Consider the following 7,500-nt stretch of genomic DNA (forward strand, 5'->3'; position numbering starts at 1 on the left):
ATTCCTTAATTTGGTCACTACTAAAGAACTAAAGATTTTAACATACTGTGTACCTCTTAAGCTTCAGAACACATATGAACTAATTGTTGTACATCAGGAAGTTATAATAAAGACGAGGGAAATGTTATTATCCAAAGGGAATACTTGTATTTACAGGTTTTGATGAACGGATATATGATGGATTAACTTCATCACACCTTTACTTTTTAACTCTCTCTCTCTCTCTCTCTCTCTCTCTCTCTCTCTCTCTCTCTCTCTCTCTCTCTCTCTCTTCCAAAATACATTTACACTATTCCAAACGAGGAATCTTGTTATCACTGCAGACGATGAAGAAGATGAAAATAGTCAACGCAATTAACTGAGCGCATTTGTTGCCTTTGGGGTTACCATATAAAATTGAAGTGATACAAGTTATTTCTCTTATCATTGTTTCCGTAGTTCTGATACTAAGGGCTGTTATCAATATCTGAAGGGATTTGTTATGTATTTTTTATAATTTGGTATCTAACAAATGCCTCTTATTGTTCGTTTAAATAAATCACCAAATTATGCTTTTGTACGTGACTTCAAAGTAGTTAGGATCTTAATAAATGATTATGATGAAGTTTTTCCAATTTGTTTTTCCTTTAAATGAGAATAAGTCGATGTTCTCATGCACTTAATTTCCCTCCGAATAAGATTAACATAAAATCCTCATGCCATTTATAACCCCCTGAATAAGATTAACTTAATGTTCTTATGTAATATATTCATTTCAAATGAGAACGATTAACAACTGATCTCATACAATCTGTTTCCCACTTTATGAAATTCGAAAAATTCGATTTAAATGAACTTATTGCATTCATGCGTTATTTTCTCTTGTGCAGATTAATCTAATGTTTTCCTGGATTACATTTCTTTAAATGTTCCTTTGAAATTTATCCCCCTTTGAATGGGCTTTACTAAATGGACCCTCGTTTTCGTTTAAATGGTTTGGCCTACAGTAAGTTAAGAAAATGCTAGCCAAGAGGAAAGTACAGTATATCTATTGTTAATACTACTTTTGGCTGTGGGGATACCTTAACGTGGTAAAAGGGTTTATGTATCGCCATGATCAGCGAAGTTGTAATTGTCAGGGCCACCCATACTGCGTTGGTTTGTTGTGAGCGATCAGACCGAAGTCTCCCATCATCACCAATCCGCAGTAGCCACCGTGATGATGAAAACTGGTCAAACCTCTGACACGATTAAGGACAAGTCTGAGGCTTTTTTTTTCCTGCAGTGGACTAGAACGACAGCATTAGTTGTTGTTGTTGTTGTTGTTGTTGTTGTTGTTGTTGTTGATAGCATATACTTCATTTACGAGTGGGAAAGTTTATGAATCTTATTCTAGAATTTTTCAATGCTATGTTGCTTTTCCGAAAATAGAAATTAATTCAAGGTAAAGAATATTCTACGTAAAACTTAATCATTTCAAAACTTCGGAAATAAAGCCTACCCCAGTTTTCATTTAATATTCTATTTTCTGTTGGTTTCCTATCTTCAATGAACTCTTGTTAACTTTAACATCAATTCCATAAATACAACCCTTATCTTTATGAAACTCTCCCTATCTACGCAAATCTCACCTTATATTTAATTACTCTTCCTACATTCAGACTACGGGCTGCAGTGTTGCATATTCAATTACTCTTCCTATATTCAGACTACGGGCTGCAGTGTTGCATATTCAATTACTCTTCCTACATTCAGACTACGGGCTGCAGTGTTGCATATTCAATTACTCTTCCTACATTTAGACTACTGGCTACAGTGTTGCATTACTCTTCCTACATTCAGACTACGGGCTGCAGTGTTGCATATTCAATTACTCTTCCTACATTCAGACTACGGGCTGCAGTGTTGCATATTCAATTACTCTTCCTACATTCAGACTACTGGCTGCAGTGTTGCAAAACTCTTCCTACATTCAGACTACTGGCTGCAGTGTTGCAATACTCTTCCTACATTCAGACTACTGGCTGCAGTGTTGCATTACTCTTCTTACATTCAGACTACGGGTTCCAGTGTTGCATATTCAATTACTCTTCCTACATTCAGACTACTGGCTGCAGTGTTGCAATACTCTTCCTACATTCAGACTACTAGCTGCAGTGATGCAATACTCTTCCTACATTCAGACAACTGGCTGCAGTGTTGCAATACTCTTCTTACATTCAGACTACGGGTTGCAGTGTTGCATATTCAATTACTCTTCCTACATTCAGACTACTGGCTGCAGTGTTGCAATACTCTTCCTACATTCAGATTACGGGCTGCAGTGTTGCATATTCAATTACTCTTCCTACATTCAGACTATGGGCTGCAGTGTTGCATATTCAATTACTCTTCCTACATTCAGACTACGGGCTGCAGTGTTGCAATACTCTTCCTACATTCAGACTACGGGCTGCAGTGTTGCATATTCAATTACTCTTCCTACATTCAGACTACTGGCTGCAGTGTTGCAATACTCTTCCTACATTCAGACTACTGGCTGCAGTGTTGCAATACTCTTCCTACATTCAGATTACGGGCTGCAGTGTTGCATATTCAATTACTCTTCCTACATTCAGACTACGGGCTGCAGTGTTGCATATTCAATTACTCTTCCTACATTCAGACTACGGGCTGCAGTGTTGCAATATTCTTCCTACATTCAGACTACGGGCTGCAATGTTGCATATTCAATTACTCTTCCTACATTCAGACTACTGGCTGCAGTGTTGCAATACTCTTCCTACTTTCAGACTACGGGCTGCAGTGTTGCATATTCAATTACTCTTCCTACATTCAGATTACTGGCTGCAGTGTTGCAATACTCTTCCTACATTCAGACTACTGGCTGCAGTGATGCAATACTCTTCCTACATTCAGACTACTGGCTGCAGTGATGCAATACTCTTCCTACATTCAGACTACGGGCTGTAGTGTTGCATTACTCTTCTTACATTCAGACTACGGGTTGCAGTGTTGCATATTCAATTACTCTTCCTACATTCAGACTACTGGCTGCAGTGTTGCAATACTCTTCCTACATTCAGACTACGGGCTGCAGTGTTGCATATTCAATTACTCTTCCTACATTCAGACTACGGGCTGCAGTGTTGCATATTCAATTACTCTTCCTACATTCAGACTACTGGCTGCAGTGTTGCAATACTCTTCCTACATTCAGACTACTGGCTGCAGTGTTGCAATACTCTTCCTACATTCAGACTACTGGCTGCAGTGTTGCAATACTCTTCCTACATTCAGACTACGGGCTGCAGTGTTGCATATTCAATTACTCTTCCTACATTCAGACTACGGGCTGCAGTGTTGCATATTCAATTACTCTTCCTACATTCAGACTACTGGCTGCAGTGTTGCAATACTCTTCCTACATTCAGACTACTAGCTGCAGTGATGCAATACTCTTCCTACATTCAGACAACTGGCTGCAGTGTTGCAATACTCTTCTTACATTCAGACTACGGGTTGCAGTGTTGCATATTCAATTACTCTTCCTACATTCAGACTACTGGCTGCAGTGTTGCAATACTCTTCCTACATTCAGATTACGGGCTGCAGTGTTGCATATTCAATTACTCTTCCTACATTCAGACTATGGGCTGCAGTGTTGCATATTCAATTACTCTTCCTACATTCAGACTACGGGCTGCAGTGTTGCAATACTCTTCCTACATTCAGACTACGGGCTGCAGTGTTGCATATTCAATTACTCTTCCTACATTCAGACTACTGGCTGCAGTGTTACAATACTCTTCCTATATTCAGACTACTGGCTGCAGTGTTGCAATACTCTTCCTACATTCAGATTACGGGCTGCAGTGTTGCATATTCAATTACTCTTCCTACATTCAGACTACGGGCTGCAGTGTTGCATATTCAATTACTCTTCCTACATTCAGACTACGGGCTGCAGTGTTGCAATATTCTTCCTACATTCAGACTACGGGCTGCAATGTTGCATATTCAATTACTCTTCCTACATTCAGACTACTGGCTGCAGTGTTGCAATACTCTTCCTACTTTCAGACTACGGGCTGCAGTGTTGCATATTCAATTACTCTTCCTACATTCAGATTACTGGCTGCAGTGTTGCAATACTCTTCCTACATTCAGACTACTGGCTGCAGTGATGCAATACTCTTCCTACATTCAGACTACTGGCTGCAGTGATGCAATACTCTTCCTACATTCAGACTACGGGCTGTAGTGTTGCATTACTCTTCTTACATTCAGACTACGGGTTGCAGTGTTGCATATTCAATTACTCTTCCTACATTCAGACTACTGGTTGCAGTGTTGCAATACTCTTCCTACATTCAGACTACGGGCTGCAGTGTTGCATATTCAATTACTCTTCCTACATTCAGACTACGGGCTGCAGTGTTGCATATTCAATTACTCTTCCTACATTCAGACTACTGGCTGCAGTGTTGCAATACTCTTCCTACATTCAGACTACTGGCTGCAGTGTTGCAATACTCTTCCTACATTCAGACTACTGGCTGCAGTGTTGCAATACTCTTCCTACATTCAGATTACGGGCTGCAGTGTTGCATATTCAATTACTCTTCCTACATTCAGACTATGGGCTGCAGTGTTGCATATTCAATTACTCTTCCTACATTCAGACTACGGGCTGCAGTGTTGCAATACTCTTCCTACATTCAGACTACGGGCTGCAGTGTTGCATATTCAATTACTCTTCCTACATTCAGACTACTGGCTACAGTGTTGCAATACTCTTCCTACATTCAGACTACTGGCTGCAGTGTTGCAATACTCTTCCTACATTCAGATTACGGGCTGCAGTGTTGCATATTCAATTACTCTTCCTACATTCAGACTACGGGCTGCAGTGTTGCATATTCAATTACTCTTCCTACATTCAGACTACGGGCTGCAGTGTTGCAATATTCTTCCTACATTCAGACTACGGGCTGCAATGTTGCATATTCAATTACTCTTCCTACATTCAGACTACTGGCTGCAGTGTTGCAATACTCTTCCTACTTTCAGACTACGGGCTGCAGTGTTGCATATTCAATTACTCTTCCTACATTCAGATTACTGGCTGCAGTGTTGCAATACTCTTCCTACATTCAGACTACTGGCTGCAGTGATGCAATACTCTTCCTACATTCAGACTACTGGCTGCAGTGATGCAATACTCTTCCTACATTCAGACTACGGGCTGTAGTGTTGCATTACTCTTCTTACATTCAGACTACGGGTTGCAGTGTTGCATATTCAATTACTCTTCCTACATTCAGACTACTGGCTGCAGTGTTGCAATACTCTTCCTACATTCAGACTACGGGCTGCAGTGTTGCATATTCAATTACTCTTCCTACATTCAGACTACGGGCTGCAGTGTTGCATATTCAATTACTCTTCCTACATTCAGACTACTGGCTGCAGTGTTGCAATACTCTTCCTACATTCAGACTACTGGCTGCAGTGTTGCAATACTCTTCCTACATTCAGACTACTGGCTGCAGTGTTGCAATACTCTTCCTACATTCAGATTACGGGCTGCAGTGTTGCCTATTCAATTACTCTTCCTATATTCAGACTATGGGCTGCAGTGTTGCATATTCAATTACTCTTCCTACATTCAGACTACGGGCTGCAGTGTTGCAATACTCTTCCTACATTCAGACTACGGGCTGCAGTGTTGCATATTCAATTACTCTTCCTACATTCATACTACTGGCTGCAGTGTTGCAATACTCTTCCTACATTCAGACTACTGGCTGCCGTGTTGCAATACTCTTCCTACATTCAGATTACTGGCTGCAGTGATGCAATACTCTTCCTACATTCAGACTACGGGCTGCAGTGTTGCAATACTCTTCCTACATTCAGATTACGGGCTGCAGTGTTGCATATTCAATTACTCTTCCTACATTCAGACTACTGGCTGCAGTGTTGCATATTCAATTACTCTTCCCTACATTCAGACTACGGGCTGCAGTGTTGCAATACTCTTCCTACATTCAGACTACGGGCTGCAGTGTTGCATATTCAATGACTCTTCCTACATTTAGACTACTGGTTGCAGTGTTGCATTACTCTTCCTACATTCAGACTACGGGCTGCAGTGTTGCATATTCAATTACTCTTCCTACATTCAGACTACGGGCTGCAGTGTTGCATATTCAATTACTCTTCCTACATTCAGACTACTGGCTGCAGTGTTGCAATACTCTTCCTACATTCAGACTACTGGCTGCAGTGATGCAATACTCTTCTTACATTCAGACTACTGGCTGCTGTGATGCAATACTCTTCCTACATTCAGACTACGGGCTGCAGTGTTGCATTACTCTTCTTACATTCAGACTACGGGTTGCAGTGTTGCATATTCAATTACTCTTCCTATATTCAGACTACTGGCTGCAGTATTGCAATACTCTTCCTACATTCAGACTACGGGCTGCAGTGTTGCTTATTCAATTACTCTTCCTACATTCAGACTACTGGCTGCAGTGTTGCAATACTTTTCCTACATTCAGACTACGGGCTGCAGTGTTGGGTATTCAATTACTCTTCCTACATTCAGACTACTGGCTGCAGTGTTGCAATACTCTTCCTACATTCAGACTACTGGCTGCAGTGATGCAATACTCTTCCTACATTCAGACTACTGGCTACAGTGATGCAATACTCTTCCTACATTCAGACTACTGGCTGCAGTGTTGCAATACTCTTCTTACATTCAGACTACGGGCTGCAGTGTTGCATATTCAATTACTCCTCCTACATTCAGACTAGGCTACTGGCTGTAGTGTTGCAATACTCTTCCTACATTCAGACTACTGGCTGCAGTGATGCAATACTCTTCCTACATTCAGACTACTGGCTGCAGTGATGCAATACTCTTCCTACATTCAGACTATGGGCTGCAGTGTTGCATTACTCTTCTTACATTCAGACTACGGGTTGCAGTGTTGCATATTCAATTACTCTTCCTATATTTAGACTACTGGCTGCAGTGTTGCAATACTCTTCCTACATTCAGACTACGGGCTGCAGTGTTGCATATTCAATTATTCTTCCTACATTCAGACTACTGGCTGCAGTGTTGCAATACTCTTCCTACATTCAGACTACTGGCTGCAGTGATGCAATACTCTTCCTACATTCAGACTACTGGCTGCAGTGATGCAATACTCTTCCTACATTCAGACTACTGGCTGCAGTGTTGCAATACTCTTCTTACATTCAGACTACGGGCTGCAGTGTTGCATATTCAATTACTCTTCCTACATTCAGACTACTGGCTGCAGTGTTGCAATACTCTTCCTACATTCAGACTACTGGCTGCAGTGATGCAATACTCTTCCTACATTCAGACTACTGGCTGCAGTGATGCAATACTCTTCCTACATTCAGACTACGGGCTGCAGTGTTGCATTACTCTTCTTACATTCAGACTACGGGTTGCAGTGTTGCATATTCAAT

The 7,500-nt window shown here is 41.1% G+C and overlaps 1 protein-coding gene across 1 annotated transcript in view; it reads left to right on the forward strand.

Annotated features, from left to right (window-relative positions):
- The window catches only part of gudu (Armadillo repeat-containing protein gudu), a 59,564-nt gene that overhangs the window by 17,777 nt on the left and 34,287 nt on the right, over positions 1-7,500 (forward strand). The gene's annotated exons all lie outside the window — the stretch shown is intronic.

This window comes from Palaemon carinicauda, chromosome 38 (genome assembly GCF_036898095.1).
Source record: "Palaemon carinicauda isolate YSFRI2023 chromosome 38, ASM3689809v2, whole genome shotgun sequence".
Taxonomy (NCBI): domain Eukaryota; kingdom Metazoa; phylum Arthropoda; class Malacostraca; order Decapoda; family Palaemonidae; genus Palaemon; species Palaemon carinicauda.